Below are 22,853 nucleotides of genomic sequence, written 5' to 3'. Positions count from 1 at the left end.
GAGAGACAAGACCTAATGGCTTGAATTCCTGGCACTTACATCCCTTAAAAATATAGTTACTCAGTCATAAAAAAGAAATGAAGTTAGGTCCATCCACACCTCTGCATGAGTCTGCTGTACAGAGTGAAGACGTCGGAAAGAGGAAAACAAGTATCATATATTAACTCGTGTGTAAGGAATCTAGAAAGATGGTCCCGATGAACCTCCTTGCAGGGACACAGACCCAGAGACAGACGCAGAGGCCAGACTTGTGCAGGGGAAGGAGAGGGAGACGATTGGAGACGGTGGCTCTCACACATATGCACGTATAGAATAGATGGCTTTTGGAAAGCTGCTGTTTGTATACAGGAAGCTCAGCTCGGTCCTCTGTGATGACCTGGGCGGGCTGGAGGCAGGCTTCAGAGGGAGCCTCTCGTATAATTCTGACTGATCGCCAGAGGCTCAGTTGATAAAGAATCCGCCTGCAGTGCAGGAGACCCTCGTTTGGTTCCTGGGTCGGGAAGATCCCCTGGAGAAGGGACAGGCTACCCAGTCCAGGATTCTGGGGCTTCCCTGCTGGCTCGGGTGGTAAAGAATCTGCCTGCAGTGTGGCAGACCTGGGTTCGATCCCTGGGTTTGGGAAGATCCCCTGAAGAAGGGAATAGCCAATCCACTCCAGTATTCTCGCCTGGAGAACCTCCACGGACAGAGGAGCCGGGCAAGCTACAGTCCATGGGGTCGCAGAGAGTCGGAGACAACTGAGCAATTTTCCCGTGTTCTAGTACAGCAGAAACCAACCAACACACCAGTGTAAAGCAAGTGCCCTCCAGTTAAAATCTTTACCAGTCACTGGGTGCCTCCGGTGCTTTGGACCCTGTGCTGAGTATTTTACATTCATCTATGCATGAAATCATGCCTCGGACTCAGTGAACAGACTCTTACACCCGTTTCTCTCATCTGAGAAAGATCGTCCAGAGAAGATCACGGCCCTTGGTTTAGGGTGGTGTATCACTGAGCTTTGACAGAGGCAGAGGGTCGCACAGTTTTACCTTGGTCGTGATCAGAGATAAGTCCTTGCAAAGGTGTGACTGCATGCATCTCCGGGCATGCAAGCCCGTCTGATTGCTAATATTGTCAGGAAAATCACAGGCGCACACTTGGGAGGCTGTGATAAAGCTGTACATAGACTTTGGGTGATTATATGGCGTGAGTGGAAGGTCCTAACAGCGTTCATTCATCACCCGTGACTTGGCCCATAACTTGTGCAATGCTTCTTGTGCCTTTTCTTACTTTTATAACGCTCTTCCTTTGGAATGTATCTACTTTTTGAAACCTGTGTTGCTAACTCAGCTTTGGGGAGTAAACTAAGGCTCAAAGGGATGTGTTCAGCGTGATGGAGCAAAACCAAAGTGGGATGCGTGGCTGTTCACAGGTATCACGTTGTAAACACCTTTCTTATTTAATATTTAAGTGTTATTAGAATAGCACTGATTTGGAATGGTGTGTTAGTTTCAGCTGTACAAACAAACTGAATCATACGTAGACATTTGTACACTCTTTTTTTAATATTCTTTTCTCGTATAGCTTATCACAGAGTATTGAGTAGACTTCACTGTTCTATCGAGCAGGTTCTTCTTGATTTTGTATTTTATGTATAGTAGTGTGTGTCTCTTGATTCCCAGGTTCTTAACGTATCCCTTCCCAGTGCCTGCTTCGGTCATGATAAGGTTGTTTTCTCTGTCTGTGACTCGCTTTCTGTTTTATGAATAAGTTCATTTGTATCTGTTTTTATTTTTCGATTCCATAGATAAGTGATATATGATACGTCTCTTTGCCGCTTCACTGTTAGGGTAGTCTCTAGGTCCATCTCTGTTGCTGCAGAGGGTGTGATTACATTTTTCATGACCGAGTACTATTCCACGGTGTCTTTGCCACGTCATCTTTGTCCATCCTTCCTTTGATGGACATTTAGGTTGCTTCCGTGTCTTGGCTCTTGTAAATAGTGCTACTGTAAACATTGGAGTGCATGTTATCTTTTTAAATGACGGTTTTCTGCAGATACGTGCTTAGGAATGGGATTTCTGGATCATATGGTACCTTCTGTTGCACAGGTTCTTTAGGAACCTCCATAGTGTTCTCCATAGTGGCTGCAAAAATTTACAGTCCCACCAACAGTGTGGGAGTGTTCCCTCCTTCCCATGCCCTCTCCACCATTTACTGTGTGTAGACTTTTTAATGATGACCACTGTGACCGGTGCGAATTGATACCTCATTGTCACTTTGATTTCATTTCGCTGATCATCGGGGATTTTGAGCATCTTTTCTCGTGCTTTGTGGCCACTGGTGTGTCGTCTTTGGGCACATGTCTACTTAGCTCTATTGCAGCTTCTTTGATTGGGTTATTCTTTCTTTTTTTAAATCACTTCTTTACCCTCAGTAATCAGGACCATCCTTCAGGCATCAGAGACACACAGAGACTTGGTCTACACAAAGCCCCTGTGTGCACCTTGCCCTGCCGTTAGCCACTCTTATGTTGAAATTAAGGAAATGTGGAAGAATGCAAGGTGTCAAACCTAGAACGCGAGGTGCTGCAAAAGCAGAGACACAAACTTAGCACTAAGTCGCTTCACTCGTGTCCGACTCTGTGCGACCCTATGGTTCGAAGCCCGCCAGGCTCCTCTGTCCTGGGGATTCTCCAGGCAAGGATATTGGAGGGGGTTGCCATTCTCTTCTCCAGGGGAAGTTCCCACCCAGGGATTGAACCCGTGTCTCCTGCATTGCAGGAGGGTTCTTTACCATCTGAACCACCTGGGAAGTCGAGCAACATGGATTTGACCGGAGATTATTATACTAAGTGAAGTCAGTCAGTCAAAGAACGAGAAATACCACACAACATCCCTTATATGTCAATCTAAAAAGAAGTGACACAGAAGAAGTTACTGATGAGACAGAAAGGAACTCCCAGACATAGAGGATGAACTTATGCTTGCCATGGGGAAGGGATGGTTAGGGAGTCTGGGATGGACATGGACACACTGCTGGATTTAACATGGAGAACCAGAAAGGACCTGTTGTCCAGCACAGGGAACTCTGCTCAACCCTCTGTAATAACCTTATGGTCACCAGGGGGGAGGATGGGGGAAGGGGTAGTTAGGGAGTCTGGGATGGACATGGACACACTGCTGTGTTTAACACGGAGAACCAGCAAGGACCTGCTGGACAGCACAGGGAACTCTGCTCAATCCACTGTAATAACCTTATGGTCACCAGCAGGGGGGGATGAGGGGAGGGATAGTTGGGGAGTTTGGGATGGACATGGACACACGGCTGTATTTAACATGGAGAACCAACAAGGCCCTGCTGTCCAGCACAGGGAACTCTGCTCAATACTCTGTAATAACCTTATGGTCACCAGGGGGGAGGATGGGGGAAGGGATAGTCAGGGAGTTTGGGATGGACATGGACACACTGCTGTATTTAACATGGAGAACCAGCAAGGACCTGCTGGGCAGCACAAGGAACTCTGCTCAATCCACTGTAATAACCTTATGGTCACCAGGGGGAAGGATGAGGGGAGGGATAGTTAGGGAGTTTGGGATGGGCCTGTCCACTCTGGCGTATTTAACATGGAGAACCAGCAAGGACCTGCTGGACAGCAACAAGGAACTCTGCTCAGTGTCACGTGGCAGCCTGGATGGGAGGGGAGTTTGGGGCAGAACGGATACATGTGTGTGTGTGGCTGAGTCCCTTTGCTATCAGCCTGAAATTATCACAACAGTGTTAATACGCTATACTCAAATACAAAATAAATGGTTAAAAAATAATAATAATAATGGGAAGCAAAGAATCATGGGTTTCTTAAACCCACGCATCACTTGCTTATGTATTTTGGTTAGGTTTTCAAGGATCTGAGATATTATAGAAATGCACAAGAAAAACCATGCAACTCATTTGGGTATAAGAAACGAGCTATTTGTGTGGAAAATTAATGAGAATTAGATAATGACACCTCTTGAAAAAAGAACATGTCATTTAAAAATTCATTAATTTACAGATAAGTAACCATCTTTAATGTAGTCAGAGCTTCTCAGCATGTAATTATTTATGGAAGAGTCATCATTCTCTAATTTTGCACGTACCCAAATGGACTTGTTGGATTTCTGAACAACCAAAGGACTAATTCGTAAAACAACAATTTCTTTTCAAAAACTGTGCCTGGGGTTATCATCAAAGACTGTTATAAAATTTTAAGCCTATTATAATCAACCTCCCCCAGAATGTTCATCAGTTTTGAAAGGAAAATGACTGTTGCTTTTGATCAAATAGTTTTTTAAATGTTTTCTTTGTAGGTTGAATTGAAGCTTGAATTAATGCACCCTTTGGGCTTCCAAAGAAGGGGTGTGAATCTGATCACTGGTCAGGGAAGTAAGATCTCACATGCCTTGCAGCTAAAAAGCCAAAACACAAAACAGAAGCAATATTGTAACAAATTCAGTAAAGACTGTAAAAATCAGTTCAGCTCAGTTCAGTTCTGTCCAAGCACGCCAGGCTTCCCTGTCCATCACCACCTCCTGGAGCTTGCTCAAAGTCATGTCCATTGATTCAGTGATGCTATAGGGCCATCTCATCCTCTGTCGTCCCCTTCTCCTCCCGCCCTCAATCTTTCCCAACATCAGGGTCTTTTCAAATGAGTCGATTCTTCACATGAGGTCGCCAAAGTATTGGAGCTTCAGCTTCAGCATCAGTCCTTCCAAAGAACACCCAGAACTGATCTCCTTTAGGAGGGACTGTGTGGATCTCCTTGCAGTCCAAGGGACTCTCAAGAGTCTTCTCCAACACCACAGTTCAAAAGCATCTATTCTTCAGCGTTCAGCTTTCTTTATAGTCCAACTCTCACACCCATACATGACCACTGGAAAAACCATAGCCTTGACCAGACGGACCTTTGTTGGCAAAGTAATGTCTCTGCTTTTGAATATGCTATCTAGGTTGGTCATAGCCTTTCTTCCAAGGAGTAAGCGTCTTTTAATTTCATGGCTGCAGTCACCATCTGCAGTGATGTTGCAGCCCAAGAAAATAAAATCTGACACTGTTTCACTGTTTGCCCATCTATTTCCCATGAAGTGACGGGACCAGATGCCATCATCTCCGTTTTCTGAATGTTGAGCTTTAAGCCAACTTTTTTTACTCTCCTCTGCATATCTGAGGTTATTGATATTTCTCCCGGCAATCTTGATTCCAGCTTGTGCTTCTTCCAGTCCAGTGTTTCTCATGATGTACTCTGCATAGAAGTTAAATAAGCAGGGTGACAATATCCAGCCTTGACGTACTCCTTTCCTGATTTGGAACCAGTCTGTTGTTCCATGTCCAGTTCTAACTGTTGCTTCCTGACCTGCATACAGATTTCTCAAGAGGCAGGTCAGGTGGCCTGGTATTCCCATCTCTTCACTGCAAGAATAGCTTTGAAACATATAGATTACCATATGTGAAACAGATGGCAGGTGGAATTTGCTGTATGACTCAGGGAACTGATATCTATGCTCTGGGACAACTTAGAGGGGTGGGATGGGGTGGGGGGGTGGGGGAGGTTCAAGAGGGAGGGGACACGTGTATACCTGTGCCTGACTGACATTGTCATACGGCAGAAAGCAGCGCAACATTGTAAAGCAATCATCCTTCAATTAAAAATAAATAAATTTAAGAAAAATTTTAAGTCTTTAAAAAAAAAACACTGCACAGTTTAATGGAGAAATATTATCTAAGACGGGAAATAGCTGGGAGGGTGTCACGTATACCCTAAAACATCCCACGATTTGGCTCTTTTTCATTGCCCCACCAATTACAAACCATAGAGGCTTCAAAGTTTATAAGTGTGTTTGCGTCCTGCCTGCAAAGAGGACTTTGGGAGAAAATAAAAGTACCTGTTGCTCCAAAACCATGTTATTAAGAATGGCAAGTTTCCCAAACAAGCTCAGCAAAGACTCATCTAGCCTATCAGAGCAAGTATAAAATCATGAACACCTGGCATATACAAGAAGCAGATAAATGATCCTGATGGCCATAGCTAAACACAATAGGTTAGCATTTTGGTTTTTTTTTTTTTTCAAATAACATGTTAAAAATCCTGCTACATGTTGGCACGTAAAAGGGATCAATTTTATATATTTTTTTAATTGGAGTAAAATTGCTTTACAATGTTTCATTTCTGCTGTAGAATAAAGTGAATCAGCTTTCAGTTCAGTTCAGTTCAGTTCAGTTCAGTCACGTCACTCAGTCGTGTCCGACTCTTTGCAACCCCATGAATCGCAGCACGCCAGGCCTCCCTGTCCATCACCAACTCCCAGAGTTCACTCAGACTCACGTCCATCGAGTCGGTGATGCCACCCAGCCATCTCATCCTCTGTCATCCCCTTCTCCTCCTGCCCCCAATCCTTCCCAGCATCAGAGTCTTTCCCAATGAGTCAACTCTTCGCATGAGGTGGCCAAAGTACCGGAGTTTCAGCTTTGGCATCATTCCTTCCAAAGAACACCCTGGGCTGCTCTCCTTCAGAATGGACTGGTTGGATCCCCTTGCAGTCCAAGGGACTCTCAGCTTTAAGTACACATATATCTCCTCCGTCTTGAGCCTCCCTCCCAGCCCCACCCACCCGTCTGGGTCATCACAGAGCCCCGAGCGGAGCGCCCTGTGCTATAGAGCAGCTTCCCGCTGGCTGGCTGTTTTGCACATGGTGCTGTGTATACGGCAGCGCTAGTCTGTCAATTCATCCCACCGCCCCCTTTCCCCCGCTGTTGCCACGTCTGCATCTGTATTTCTATTCTCTGTCTGCGTCTCTATTCCTGCCCTGCAAAGAAGATCATCTGTACCATTTTTTTCTAATTCCTCCTGTTTATGTGAGAAAGCACGATACTCGTTTTTCTCTTTCTGACTTTGTACGACAGGCTCTAGGTCCATCCACCTCGTCACCGCAGCTGACTCAGTTTCGTTCCCCTTTTTAGGGCTCGGTAATATTCTGTCGTGTGTATGTTGAGCGTGGACAACGGGCAGGTGTAGCACTTTCTGGAAATTTTGCAGACATTTGCGGGAACTTTTGAAGGATCGGTTGCATTCAATTTCTTAAGAAGGCTTTAAGGAATTGGCAGGTTGGTCAGCAAACATGCCTTGAGGAACAAAGAATAAGGTGCCCACGACTTTTAAACCAAGAAAGGACCAGACCAAGGCTTGAGGAGTCATCCTTGTTTAACTGACAGATAATAAGGCAGAAAATACTTACAGGCATAAGAATTTTAAGACAGACCCTGACAGAGCTCTGGAGAATGTTCTTAAAACGAAACCAGTGGGCAGAGTTAACTCAAGGTCAGTAAGTTAAGGTCAGTCACTACCCTCGCCATTTGAGATTACAGGCTTAGTTTCAAAATTACAGCCCTTAAACGTTGGGTTCCATTTGTCCTGATTTGTTCATCTGTTTACCCGAATTACATATTTCCAAACAGAGAATCTATTTTTCGCAATGACCAGAGCATTTTCCTAGATCTGCAAACAACTTGTGTATATGCTGAAGGAATTTAAAGCCAACACCATCCAACGAGCCGTGATCTTATTAAACTTGAAAAGCAACATTTGCATTTAAAAAGAAACTGTTATTTCTGTGTCTTTCTTTCCCAGTGGAAGTGAAAACCTGTGAGATTAAATTATTCTCCAATGCGTGTCTTGTTTTCCCATATAAGACATGCTAAAAAGTGGATTTCATAGAAATTTCAGTAGATTGTTAAATATTAATGTCTTCTATTCCCCCTTGTGGGTTGTGACTTAACATACTTGAAAATGAGTGAGTTGAATAAAGCCAGGATTTTTTTGTCCTTTTTAAAAAAAATTTTAATCTTTTTTAACACCAAAACCATTTTGTGTTAGGGTATAGCTGATCAACGATGCTGTGACAGGTGGACAGCGAAAGTACTCAGCCATACATATACGAGTATCCATTCTCCCCCAAAACTCCCCTCCCATCCACGCTGCCGCATAATGTTAGCAGGGGTCAGTGTAGAATAAAGCCAGGTTTTGAACTTACACAGTTTCCTTCAGAGGTTTTAAAAAATTGGGATTTGGAAGAATTGGGCATATTGTGTGACTTCTTTCTTCCAAAAATTGTTGAACTGAATTCTTTAGCCGTAATTTTAATAGGATAATTGCTTTACACCGTTGTGTTGGTTTGTGGCATATATCAACTTAATGTTTTGTTTTTTTTTAAACCACCGTATACTTGTTGAGAATGATTGATGATCATTAAGGACATATTGAAAACCTTTGTGAGCATAGCATACAATTCCTAATATGATGACTATGGTCGTTTCATAATTCCTAATACAAACTTTAAGTCTTTAGTCAAGCTGCAATCTGATTATTAGATTTCTGTGTTTGTACAGCTATAAAAGTCTCCTCAGTTCTTTCCAAGGCCTTTATTTTTGTGACGATCATAAGAAAGTGAAGTTTTTATTGGTTTAAGCTTCAATGGGCTTAATTATTTTCTACAGTGTGATTTGCACAATGTCAATGAAATTGCTTGCTTTGACACCCAATTCTACATTTTTTAAATCATTATACATCAGGAATTACCCATTCTGCTAAAAGTTAAAAACAGATTTCGTTAAAATGAAGACTCTGTTATGTTCTATTTAATTTTAAAGAAATCGTGAGTATAAAGATAATGCTTGGAACATTCGAACATTAGAAATAACCATGTACTCTTTTAAAGTTGAGGTCTTCCCTGGTGGCTCAGAGGTTAAAGTGTCTGCCTGCAATGCGGGAGACCCGGGTTCAATCCCTGGGCTGGGAAGGTCCCCTGGAGAAGGCAAAGGCACCCCACTCCAGTGGAGTGCAGAATCCCATGGACGGAGAGCCTGGTGGGCTACAGTCCATGGGGTCGCAGAAAGTCGGAGACCACTGAGCGACTTCACTTTACTTCACTTCATAGTTGATTTACGATGTTATGTTAGTTTCTGGTGTATAGCAAAGGGATTCAGTTATACATGTATATTATTTTTGATACTCTTTGCCATGATGGTTTATCAAAGGCTAATGAATATACTTCCATATGGTGTACAGTCGGTCCTTGTTATTTATCTGTTCTATCTACAGTCTTGTGTATCTGCTAGCCCCAGACTCCTAACTTATGCCTGCTCACTTTGCCCCTACGGTAACCACAGTTTGTTTCCAAACTCTGAGTCTGTTTTATAAATAAGCTCATTTGCATCACTCTTATCTCTGTAAGTTTGTATCGTTTTTGGAGTTTGCGTGTACGTCATGTCATGGGATATTTGTCTTTCTCAATGTGGGTTGCTTAAGTATGATCATCTCTGGGTCCACCCATGTTGCTGCAGGTGGCATTATTTCGCTTTTTTTGTAGCCACCTAAGAGTCTGTCGTCTGTCGGTCCACACCTTCACCCATTCCTCTGTCGATGAACATTCAGGTCGCTTCCATGTCTTGGCTGTTGTGAACAGTGCTGCTATAAACACTGGGGTACACATTATCTTTTCAAATGATGGTTTTCTCCAATTATGTGCCCAGGAATGGGACTTCTGGATCATACGGCGGTATTAGTCGTTTTATTTTTAGTTTTTTAAGGAACCTCCACAGTGGCGGCGTCAATTTCCATTCCCACCCATAGTGTGGTACGGTTTCCTTTTCTCCACGCCCGCTCCCGCGTTGATTGTTTGCAGACTTTTTCATGATGGCCGTTCTGACTGGTGTGAGCTGGTACCTCACTGTGGTTTTGATTTGCATTTCTCTGATAAATGAGTGATGCTGAGCATCTTTTCAGGTGACTCTTGGCCATCTGCACGTGTTCTTTGGAGAAATGTCTATTTAAGTATTCTGCCCCATTTGTGGATTGGGTTTTATTGTTGTTGAGTTGTATGAACTGTCTGTATATTTTGGAAATTAAGTCCCTGTCAGTTACATCGTTTGCAAGTATTTTCTCCCAGTCTGTAGGCTGTCTTGCTTTTATTTATGGTTTCCTTTGCTGGGCAAAAGCTTCAAAGTATGATTAAGTTCCATTGGTTTATTTTTGTTTTTATTTCTATTCCCATAGGAGATGACCTAAGAAAACATTGGTACTGTTTATGTCAGCATTTTTTATGTATATTCTCTTCTAAGAGTTTTATGATGTCAGGTCTTTATTTAAGTCTTTGAGCCATTTTGAGTTGTTTTTTTTTTTTTACTTACTCTCAGGAAGTATTAAGTTCTTCCCTGTAGCTCAAGTGGTAAAGAGTCTGCCTGCAATGCAGGAGACCCCAGTTCGATCCCTGGGTTGAGAACGTCCCCTGGAGATGGGACTGGCAACCCACTCCAGTATTCTTGCCTGGAGGATTCTATGGACAGAGGAGCCTGGCGAGCCACAGTCCATGGGGTCGCAAAGAGTCAGACACCACTGAACAGTTAACATTACTGCTACTACTAAAGATGTATTAAGTTCTTGGCAAAAGTGGAGTGATTCATTTCATTGGTCAAATATTCAATTTCATTTTTAAAATATAAGGATTTTATATCTATAAATACAAATATTTACTAATGGAATTGTTATCACCGACTTGATGGACATGAGTTTGAGCAGGCTCTGGGAGTTGATGATGGACAGGGAAGCCGGGTGTGCTGCAGTCCATAGGGTCGCAAAGAGTCAGACACGACTGAGCGACTGAACTGACTGAATATAAGTGTTATATTTATACACCATGCAAATAATCTGTAAGAATGAGAGACTTGAAGACCTGTCCAGAGTGAGAGGTGAGGTCACAGGCAGCCAGTGACTTTTGTCCCATATTGTGCATTTGTTTCTAAAGGGTAGACTCTAGACCTTGGCAGAAATGATGCAGAATAATAATAATAGATTGACCCTGAGAGTCTCAGGGCAATTCCTTGGTTGACGTCCCTTTTGAATTGTGACAATTATGGGTACCTTTGGTTGAAGTAATATGAAATGTCCCATTCTCAGAAAGATGTATACAAGTTTTGACATGATGCTGTTGCTGTTGCTTTTAAGTCGCTAAGTCGTGTTTGACTCTTTGTGACCCCGTGGACTGTAGCCCACCAGGTTCCTCTCTCCGTGGAATTCTCCAAGCAAGAATACTGGAGTAGGTTGCCATCCCTCCTCCAGGGGATCTTCCTGACCCAGGGATCAAACACACATCTCTTGCATTTGCAGGCAGATTCTTTACCGTCTGAGACACCAGAAAAGCCCTTGGTGTGAGACAGATTGATATTGACTAGCAGAGTTTTCATTTTTACCTCTTTGAATAACATGAGAACATCAATCAATGTAATATCTGATATTATTACCATCAAATTATTATAATATATTGATTTTAATTATTGGTTGTTTAAAAATAGTATTTATATTATTTATTATTAATGTTTATATAATATTTATGAAATATATTTATTAATATCTATATAATTATAAACATTAATGCTACATAGTATATATTGCATGAATATTAATGTTTATTTGTTATTGATTATTATTAACTTATTGATTGTTAACATTGATATTTAATATTAATATCAATATTAAGGATATTAATACTAATTATTATTAAACTATTATAAAATATTGATTTTAAGTACTGGTTATTTTAAAGTAGTATGTGTATTATTGATTATTAATGTTTACATAATATTTATGACATATTTATATTTATTAATATCTTATAATTATAAACATTAATGTTATTTATAGTATATAGTATATATTACATGAATATTAATGTTTATTTGTTATTGATTATTATTAAATATTGATTGTTAACATTGATATTTAATATTAATATCAATATTAAGGATATTAATATTAATTATTATCAAACTTATAAAATATTGATTTTAAGTATTGGTTATTTTAAAGTAGTATGTGTATTATTGATTATTATGTTTATATAATATTTATGACATATTTATATTTATTAATATCTTATAATTATAAACATTAATGTTATTTATAGTATATAGTATATATTACATGAATATTAATGTTTATTTGTCATTGATTATTATTAACTCTTATTGATTTTAACATTGATATTTAATATTAATATCAATATTAAGAATATTAAAGCACATTCAGATTTGAGGAGTAGAATGTCCCTCAGGGTCTTTGGAGAAAGGCCTATAATTTAGATGTTGTATCCTGCTCTCCCCAGGAGGTGGTGACCTCTTCTTGGTTAAAATAGAATTTATTTTTTTATTCTTAATGACACACACTAGGAATGTAGTGGCCTACAGAAAATAAAGAAGAAAACAAAAATAAGCACTCGAAGCAAGCAGTTAGGACTTGCTGAAAATCCCAATTTTATGTAAAATCCCAAACCAATTATAAATTTTAAACAGTCATTTGGAAATGAGCGTGTTTGAGGTAAGTGTGTCAATATTTGGGACAGAGTTTGAAGGTTCCATCCATGCTATGGGGACCATTAGTAATGAAGCCGTACATTATGGCCGTCTATCCCTGAGCCATATGTGTATATACATATGTGTGTATATTATATATGTATATATAATATACACATGTGTACGTGCTCAGTCATGTCCGATTCTTTGAGACCCCCCTGAACTGTAGCCCGCCAGGCTCCTCTGTCCATGGGATTCTCCAGGCAGGAACACTGGAGTGGGTTGCCATGCCATCCTCCGGGGGATCTTCCCGACGCAGGGATGGAGCCCACGTCTCCTGCATCTCCGGTGAATTCTTCCACTGCTGAACCACCCGGGAAGCATATTCCTGAGATCACATAGCTTCAGTTCCAACCAAAGACTCTTCTTCCAAGGATATCTCATGAGACCCGCCTGAGTGACCCTTGATGAATCATCCAACCTCAGGGTTCCCAAGTCAGTGATAAAATCCTCTAGCAAGTCCCCCCCGACCCTGCCCCGAGACCCGAAGAGAATGCACAGTGTTTGGTGCACAAATGCAGCGGTTCAGGGACAGGCTCGTAGTTTTACTCCGACGCTCAGAGGCTCCGTGATCCCCAGATATTAAGAACCACCAACCATTCCTTGCAGCCTGTTCTTTCCATACTTCTAAAATGATAGAGTGAGGTTACACCGCCTTTAAGGTCAGTATTCGCTGGGTGCTTGTATGCATCTATGAATTTCATAAAACTTCTTACCGGCAAGCTCTCCTCTTTCTGAGACCACATCTGAGGACAACGTTTTAAAGCCTCCAAGGGGAAATAACTCACTGAGGCCCAAAGCAGATCAGCACCCGTGACAGAATTCCATTTTTCAGTGCCCACAGATTCAAGATTCTGCCCGAAGGATGTGTCAGAAGCTGTAGTTTATGGTGTCACAGGCAAATATTGTTTAGAAATAAGATGAACTGCTACCCAAGCCTAAGGAAGATCCCCTGGAGGAGGAAATGGTGACCCACTCCCGTATTCTTGCCTGGGAAATCCCATGGACAGAGGAGCCTGGTGGCCTACAGTCCATGGGGTTGCAAAGAGTCGGACACGACTGAGGACTCACGCACACACACACTACCTAGGCCGTAGGAAAGTGTCTTTGCCCCTCTCCCAGATGGAGGCAAATGACTGCATATTCCTACTCTGCCAGTTTGTGCAAGGAATCAACAATCTGCAGCGTGTCCAGAGGCATAACGGGTTTCTCCCAAAATAGCAATATGGCGCATGTAAGTCCGGCTTTTGCTCTTGCACCGACTGTTTCGCTAGCTTACAACCGTGTAGCCTTCATTCAGTCCCCCTACCCTCCCGAGACTTATAGACATTAGCACAGAAAGATGAAAATAGGAAGCCATCTTTGTGAGCATTGGGGCGGGGGGGCATTAAAAAAAAAACAAAGCCGTAGGATATTAGGAATGTCAGTGGAATATGGTGCGGACAAGAACGGATGGAATGGGACTTCCCCGCTGCTCCAGTGATGAAGACTTCACCTTCCAATGCTGGGGCTGCAAGTTCGTTCCCCGGTCAGGGGGCTAAGATCCCACATGGCTCACAGTCCAGGAACTAGAACATAAGACAGAAGCAATATTGTAACAAATTCAAGAAAGACTTTGAAAATAGTCCACCCGCCCCCCCCAAAAAAAAAAATCTGTTAAAAAATGGATGGGTTGAAATGCCCATCGGAGATTCAAGGCGAGTGACACACCACTTGTCTTTGTTCACAAGTATATTTCATCAGGCTGCAGATTGGATTTTTTACAATATTGAACCGGTGGGTACTTTAAGCCCAACATACATCATCAATACTGTACCTTCCCTATTATTTCTCTTATGATTAGCTATGTCCCCAAAAGAGTTTTATTTCCCAGCCACTGCCACGGATAGACTGCTGTGACACTTGATAATTTTGTAAATCTGTTTACTTGGTACAGAAAAAGCAAGACAGGTTAAAACATGGTGAGTTAAATGCTGGCAGTGTAAAGTCCAGCTTCGGTAGACTTGACCCATTTCTAGTTTAGCTCCAAGTCTAAACCATCACCTGGTTTGTTCTTTTTTTTTGTATATATGTAATCAGACAACCCAGTGATTTTAAATGCAATTTTCTTCTTTAGGGCTGCACCTACTTGTCATTGGAAATTAGGCAAGGATAAACTATCGGTTATAAACTTAGCATATCCATAAAGCTTGTGTGCAGACCTCCTCCACAATACAATAGACAGCAGGATGTGTTATTAGCCTGAAATAAATTTTCATTAACAACGGATGAAGGTACCCAGCACTCGAATTCTGACACAAGATGGTTTACCTTGAATATCCTTCAAACGTGCTTCGGCGAGAACTAAAAATTTAATAACAAGTTATTAGATTAAACTTTCTTCTTTGAAAACAGTGACTGAATTACATGGGCTCTGATCATAACCGTTCATTAAAAAGACATGTCAAGGGAACCAGCTGCCTTAAGAAAATGGAGGATTTCAGGCAGTGGGATTTTATTCCATCAAAGAAGGTTGAGTGTGGCGATGGCAGACGTGAGTAATCTCAGACCAAGAAAAGCAATTAAGATGTCACATTGCACTTTAGAAAAATTAGCCCCGTTACTTTCAGCAATTTAGCTGTAGGCATAGCTGTGTTTAGTGTTCTCTGAAGCTTCAAAAATTCTCTAAAAGATAGTCTAGAGAGGAAGTTTGGAGAAGGCAATGGCACCCCACTCCAGTACTCTTGCCTGGAAAACCCCATGGTTGGAGGAGCCTGGTGGGCTGCAGTCCATGGGGTCGCTGAGGGTCGGACACAGCTGAGCGACTTCACTTTCCCTTTTCACTTTCACGCATTGGAGAAGGCCATGGCAACCCACTCCAGTGTTCTTGCCTGGAGAATCCCAGGGACGGGGGAGCCTGGTGGGCTGCCGTCTGTGGGGTCGCACAGAGTCGGACACGACTGAAGTGACTTAGCAGTAGCAGCAGCAGAGAGGAAGTTGAAATATATACACATGTGTGTGTGTGTTCTAATTGTTGTTCACTCGCTCAGTGGTGTCTAACTCTTTGTGACGCATGGACTGCAGCACACCAGGCTTCCCTGTCCATCACCAACTCCCGGAGTTTGCTCAAACTCATGTCCGTTGAGTCGGTGATGCCATCCAACCATCTCATCCTCTGTCGTCCCCTTCTCCTCGCGCCTTCAATCTTTCCCAGCATCAGCGTCTTTTCCAGTGAGTCAGTTCTTCGAATCAGGTGGCCAAAGCATTGCAGCTTCAGCATCAGTCTTTCCAAAGAATATTCAGGACTGATCCCCTTTAGGATGGACTGGTTGGATCTCCTTGCAGTCCAAGGGACTCTCAAGAGTCTTCTCCAGCACCACAGTTCAAAAGCATCAATTCTTTGGCACTCAGCCTTCTTTATGGTCCAGCTCTCACCAGTACACGATTACTGGAAAAACCGTAGCTTTGACTGTGTGGACCTTTGTCAGCAAAGTGATGTCTCTGCTTTTCAATACATTGTCAACATTTGTCATACCTTTTCTTCCAAGGAGCGTGCGTCTTTTAATTTTGTGGCTACATTTACCATCCCCAGTGGTTTTGGAGCCCAAGGAAATAAAATCTGCCACTGGTTCCACTTTTTCCTCATCTGTTTGCCAGGGAAAGTATGTGTGTGTCTTCTCAATTAAAAAGGAAGTGAAGAGCTTAGCATTTATGCAGAGATAAAGAATGTCCTCTGCCTTATCAGTAAACAAAGGATGGCACAGCTGACAGGCCAGCAGCTAACTGGCACCCTGAGGGGATTCATGATGCAGAAAATTAGGATGCTGGCCCCAGAGAGCTGAGGTGCATAGGCAGGGAATAATTTCAGTGAGCCCAGACTCTTGCATCTTCCCAGACATCTTTAACTTGAGTTTCCCACTCCCCCCCCCCCCCTCTTAATTAACAGTAATTTTTTGATGTTCCAATGACCTGGTCTTTGTTGCAAAAACTCCTATATTTCCTGGCTCCTCCCTGACCTCTTTGGAGCAGTCCATGCCAGCAGTCTGAGATGGTGCTTCCTGCGCTTAAGTCCACAGAAAGACTGCCACGTGAAACATGATTCTCACCCTTTAGGCTGTGCTTGGTTCCTTTTTGTTTTAAGTTGACAGCAGCACGTGTCTGCATAGGGATTAAAAACAATTCTATGGACAATTTCATTTGAAATGTTGCCTGATTGGACTATCGTAACGTCATTTATTATCTCATACTCCTTATTGGAGTACAGTTGACTTACAGCAAGTTGACTTATGTTACTTTCAGGCCTGTGGCAAAGTGATTCCATTATACATATACATATATTCATCCTCATTAAGACTCTTCTCTCCGATAGGTTATTACAGAATGTTGAGCAGAGTTCCCTGTGCTGTGTACAGTAGGCCCTTGTTGGTTGTCTGTTTTATATACAGCCGTGTGTGTGTTCATCTGAAACTCCTGATTTATGCCTCTCCAGGACATTTTCCCCTGGTAAATTATGACCAACCTAGACAGCATATTGAAAAGCAGAGACATTACTTTGCCAACAAAGGTCCGTCTAGTCAAGGCTATGCCTTTTCCTGTGGTCATGTATGGATGTGAGAGTTGGACTGTGAAGAAGGCTGAGCACCGAAGAACTGATGCATTTGAACTGTGGTGTTGGAGAAGACTCTTGAGAGTCCCTTGGACTGCAAGGAGATCCAACCAGGATCAGCCCTGGGATTTCTTTGGAGCGAATGATGCTGAAGCTGAAGCTCCAGTACTTTGGCCACCTCATGCGAAGAGTTGACTCACTGGAAAAGACTCTGATGCTGGGAGGGATTGGGGTCAGAAGGAGAAGGGGCCGACAGAGGATGAGATGGCTGGATGGCATCACCGACTCGATGGACATGAGTTTGAGTGAACTCCGGGAGTTGGTGATGGACAGGGAGGCCTGGCGTGCTGCGATTCATGGGGTCGCAGAGAGTCGGACACGACTGAGAGACTGAACTGAGCTGAACTATGATAATCCCTACATTCACCCATGTTGCTGTGAATGGCATTGTTTCTTTCTTTATTATTCAGTTCAGTTCAGCCGCTCAGTCGTGTCCAACTCTCTGCCACCCCATGGACTGCAGCAAACCAGGCTTTCCTGTCCATCACCAACTCCCGGAGCTTGCTCAAACTCATGTCCATTGAGTCGGTGATGCCATCCGACCATCTCATCCTCTGTCGTCCCCTTCTCCTCCTGCCTTGAATCTTTCCCAGCATCAGGGTCTTTTCCAAAGAGTCAGCTCTTCCCATCAGGTGGCGACAGTATTGCGGCTTCAGTGTCAGTCCCTCCGGTAGATATTCAGGGTTGATTTCCTTTAGGATTGACTGGTGGGATCTCCTTGCAGTTCAGAGGGACTCCAGGAGTCTTCTGCAGGACCACAGTTGGAAGGCATCAGTTCTTCAGTGCCCAGCCTTCTTTATGGTCCAAGTCTCACACCCATACCACTGACTTCATGTTCTCCCCAATACAGCTGACTTTGTGTTCTCCCCGTTGGGTCATCTTCTGCGTGCGTGCTCAGATCGTGTTCCATTGACTCGCTCTGGAACTCCGGTCCCTCCACACTGTCTCTAGGTCAAGACGTCCATTCTCATGCATTTTAAAAAACTGAAGTACGGTTGATTTACACGTTTTTGTAAATTTCCGTTTACAGCAAAGTGATTCAATTATACATGTATACATTTTCTCAGATGCTTTCCCAGTATAGGTTATTATAAGATATTGATATAATTTCTGTGCTCTAACAGTAGATCCTTCTTGCTTATTTTATATATAGTAGTGTGTGTGTGTGTGTGTGTGTGTGTGTGTGTGTGTGCGTGTGTGTTATTCCCGAATCCCTTATTCTTCCCCTTACCCCTCTGGTAAGCATCTGTGGTGGTTGTTATTTACTTGCTCAGGTGTGCTTGAGTTCTCAGTTGCTAAGTCATGTCCGACTCTTTGCAACCCCATGGACTATAGCCCCGCCAAGCTCCTCTGTCCATGGGATTTCCCAGGCAAGCGAACTGTGCAGTGGGCTGCCATTTCCTCCTCCAAGGAAATGCCAATCATAACTTTGTAACCTTGGAAGTTACCTTGTCAGTAACCCATAAGTTTGTGATTCTTGGTAACTGTAAAATCGTCTTCTATGTCTATGGGTCTATTTCTGACCAAATGGGGAGAACACAGAGTTAGGTGTATTGGGGAGAACATGAAGTCAGCTGTATGGATGTGAGAGCTGGACCATAAAGAAGGCTGGGCGCTGCAGAACTGAAATAGACCATTCGTATCATATTTTACATTCCACGTAAAACTGATTGCATGCAATGTTTGTCTTTGTCTGACTTGCTTCACTCGGTATGACTTCTCTGTATCCGTTGCTGCACGTGGCGTTGTTTCATCCTTCTTTGTGGCTGAGTAATAATCCGTGGTATATGTCTGTCACATCTTCTTTATCCGTTCTTCTCCCACGGACACTTGGGTTACACCACGTCTTGACGGTTGTGTCTACTCTATGCTCTAAGCCCCGTCTCTATATCAGTTCGTTTCTCATTTATCACGTGCAGTGGCCTCTCCCCGAAGCCCCTCTAATTTCCTCAAAATCAGTTGACTCTGTGGTCTCCCCATTTGGTGCGCGCTCAGTTGCGTCTGACTCTTCACAACCCCTCGCACTATCACCCGCCAGATCGTCTGGTCTTCTGAGAAGAGCTCGGATGCACCAAGCTCCAGACAGAAAGCTTCGGTTGTTTTTCTCCCCAGGGAGAAGGAGAAGGGAGGGAAGGAAGGAGGGAGAAGAAGCAGGCAATGGAGAAGCAGATGACGGAGAGACACAGGGAAGCAGAGAAGACAGGCAGAGACGTGAGAACCGGACCCGCATCAGGTTCTTGACTGATCCATGCTTTCAGCCTTACCCGAGTCCACATTCTCCCGCACAGACTTAGCAGCCGGCTCAGGCGATACAACGGACCTCTTTTGAAGCCTTGACGTTCTCATTGTCTTCCTGCTTTGAACCCCCACCGTCTCCCTAGCTGTAACTAACACCTAGAGGCAGGTTCTTCCCTAATTCCCCAGCTTGCCCCTGCAGCCTCTCCATTCCTGCAGGTCGCAGAACAGATGAACCAGCCCAGTCCCCAGTTCAAGCCCCTCCTCCCTAAGTCCCCCTTCTTCTAACAGCCCCATCACGTTTACCCTCAGGGTTGAAATCCTTTGGGCTGACGATGGCAAGCCTGTCTCACACTCTGCTTTCCTTGCGTCTTCAGCTGGAGACCAGTTTCCTCACCAAAGCTGCATCCATTTCTTCCCTCAGATTGTTGCATTTCCATGACTATTACTCTGTTCTTCGTGATTTTCTCCAGTTCAGTTCAGTCGCTCAGTTGTGTCCGACTCTTTGTGACCCCATGGACTGCAGCATGCAGGCCTCCCCGTCCATCACCAACTCCCAGACTTTACTCAAACTCATGTCCATCGCGTCGGTGATGCCATCCAACCATCTCGTCCTCGGTCTTCCCCTTCTCCTCCCGCCTTCCATCTTTCCTAGCATCCCTTTGCATCAGGTGGCCACAGTATTGGAGTTTCAGCTTCAACATCAGTCCTTCCAGTGAACACCCAGGACTGATTTCCTTTAGGATGGACTGGTTGGATCTCCTTATCATCCAGGTGACTCTCAAGAGTCTTCTCCAACACCACAGTTCGCCACAATCTGGCTTATCCTTTACTGAATATTTTGTGTTTCCACTGAATTTTTATTCTCTTGGGGGACCCAGTGTATGAATTTTGCTATTTCTCATGGTCTCTGGCACATTGGAGAGTCTTACTCAGTATCTGTTAACTGAGTAAAAGAGAAAATGAACTGTATCATGTCTTACCCAGGTAAGTCGAACTTCTCTACCAGGCTTAGTAAAATTCGCCATGGGATGGGTTGTCATTTTCAAGGTTAATTTTTGTCTTCAAGATAATAGCAGTAGCTGCATAAGTCAGACTCTGCAGAAGCATCATCTGCGTCTTTATTTTTTTTTTTTTTAATCGTTTCTACTGCTTCTCTGATGAGTTTGAAATTCCCGTGTCAGGTTGCAAATGGAAAAATGAACCCTTGCTTTTCGGATTAGAGGATCTCAACAGGTGTCTTCAGTTCACTCTGTGTAAATGTGGTCTTTTGATATTCTGACACTTTGAGCTGGCAGTTCCTGTTTCATTTGCCTATGTCTGCTTAGGGAGCCTGCATTCGCTAAGAAAGATGTATTGCAACCATGTCCTTCCCCTTCCCCAAAACCTGAACTTTTTTTTTTTTTTTTTTTTTTTTTGCTTCTTACCTAGAGAATGAAAATCAAGCTCTTTTAACCTGCTGCCTCAGCTCTTTTGCGGCGAGGTTAAAGTGTCACTTTCATTATTTTTAATTCCTCTGCAACTCTTTTGTATCTGTGTTTTTCAAATGCGTTTTTGAAATGAAGAATTAAAACAGGATCTGAGGGGGGAGAGATGACTTTCCTAAAGTTTCTGAGCAATTTAGAATGGGCACGATGGGGGAAGGAGAGGGTGGGGTGAATTGAGAGAGCAGCCCTGACATATATACTCTCCCGTGTGTAAAACAGATACTTAGTGGGAAGCTGCTGTATAACACAGGGAACTCTGTGATTTAGAGGGGTGGGTGGCAGGTGGGAGGCTCACAAGGGAGGGGACATCTGTATACGTATGGCCGATTTACAGTGTTACACAGCAGAAACCAACACAGCATCATAAAGCTATTATCCTCCAATTTAAAAAAAAAAGGGCAAGAACCAAGATGAAGTTATGACGTTAAATAGTTGTGTTGGAAAATGGAAACATGGGATTACCACAGTATGAAAAAATCAGACCTTCCAAATAACTGTACACTTTGTGTCCTTCATAATAATCTTGTATCATGAAAACAAGTCAAAACTACATTATCTTTGTCACTGAGGCAAGTGTAGATTAATGCAGCTGTCCTTGCAGCACACCAGGCCTCCCTGTCCGTCACCAACTCCCAGAGTTGGCTCAGGTTCATGTCCATCAAGTCGGTGATGCCATCCAACCATCCCATCCTCTGTCATCCCCTTCTCCTCCTGCCCTCAATCTTTCCCAGCATCTGGGTCTTTCCAGGGAGTCAGCTCTTCGCATCAGGTGGCTAAAGGATTGGAGTTTCAGCTTCAGCATCAGTCCTTCCACTGAATATTCAGGACTGATTTCCTTTAGGATGAACTGGTTAGATCTCCTTGCAGTCCAAGACCGAGCGAGTAAACACACATAAAAAACAGGTGTTACTGTCTCACAGTTCTGGAGGCTGGACGTCCGAGACCCTGGCAAAGACAGATTCACTGTGAACATCTTGCTGGTTTGTAGATGGTGTCTTCGGGCTGGTCCTCACTTGGAGGAAAGCAGTCCCCTTTGTGGAGGCTACACCCTCATCACCGCCTCACTTCCTGATAACATTACATTAGGGGAAGAGACAAAAGCATTCTGTCTTTCTCTATATATATACAGATGGATCAATAAATAGACCCAGTATAATGGATCAATAAATAGACCCAGTATTGGTGGTTTAGTCACTAAGTCGTGTCCAACTCTTGTGACCCCATGGACTGAAGCCCGCCAGGCTCCTCTGTCCATGGGATGCTCCAGGCAAGAATGCTGGAGTGGGTACCATTTCCTGCTCCAAGACATAGTATGAGGTTAAGAATATTCCTAACATAATTCATTTTGAAACTACTCCTGTGTATATTTCTCATTCATTGACGCCCCTTGTGCTCTTAACAAACTCATTTTTTTTTTAACTTTTTTTTTTTTTAATCAAAATCTTCATTGAACTTGTTACAATATTGCTTCTGGGTTTTTTTTCTTTTTGGCCACAGAGCATGGGGGAATCTTACCTCCCTGACCCAGGCATTGAACCTGCACCCTCTGCATTGGAAGCTGAAGTCTTAACCACCAGGCCACCAGGGAAGTCCCTACGTTGTCTTATTTTTTTGCCTCACATGTGTATATGACAATTTAAAATAAAGTAATAAATAACATGTATTATTTATTATCAACCTACCTAATCCAGTTGTTTACTCTGTATTATATAGTACAGTATGTATGAAATATATCATTTTTGAGTAAAATAAATATGGAGAAGGATATATATATGTTTTTCTTTTATCCAAACAAGATGCATTTCTTGCGTATGCACTACTTAGCGAGTTTCCTTACTTGAATAGGCAAATACCCAAGGTCTCTGGACCCGCTGTGTTCATGCACACGAGAATAAAGGAGAAGAAAACCAGAAATGAGACTGTGTAAGCTCAAGGTCAGCCCTGTGCAGTGAATAAAAAGGACGAAGAGGGAGACGCACTTGGACAGAACGTGTTCTATGCAGAGTCCTTGGTGAACCAACCCACTCTCACCCCACGACAGCTAATGGTGTAGACCCCGGGCAAGTTCA

At 43.1% G+C, this 22,853-nt stretch overlaps 1 long non-coding RNA gene across 2 annotated transcripts in view; it reads left to right on the top strand.

The window, feature by feature from the left end:
* Positions 1-22,449, top strand: part of LOC128070223 (uncharacterized) — a 168,317-nt gene extending 145,868 nt beyond the window's left edge. For both annotated transcript variants that reach the window (XR_008201600.1, XR_008201601.1), the window contains exon 5: positions 22,282-22,449. This is a non-coding gene — a long non-coding RNA (uncharacterized LOC128070223). The remainder of the gene's footprint in view (positions 1-22,281) is intronic.
* Positions 22,450-22,853: the final 404 nt, after the last annotated feature.

The sequence above is a fragment of the Budorcas taxicolor genome, chromosome X (genome assembly GCF_023091745.1).
Source record: "Budorcas taxicolor isolate Tak-1 chromosome X, Takin1.1, whole genome shotgun sequence".
NCBI lineage: Eukaryota > Metazoa > Chordata > Mammalia > Artiodactyla > Bovidae > Budorcas > Budorcas taxicolor.
This window is presented reverse-complemented; position numbering and strand designations above follow the sequence as displayed.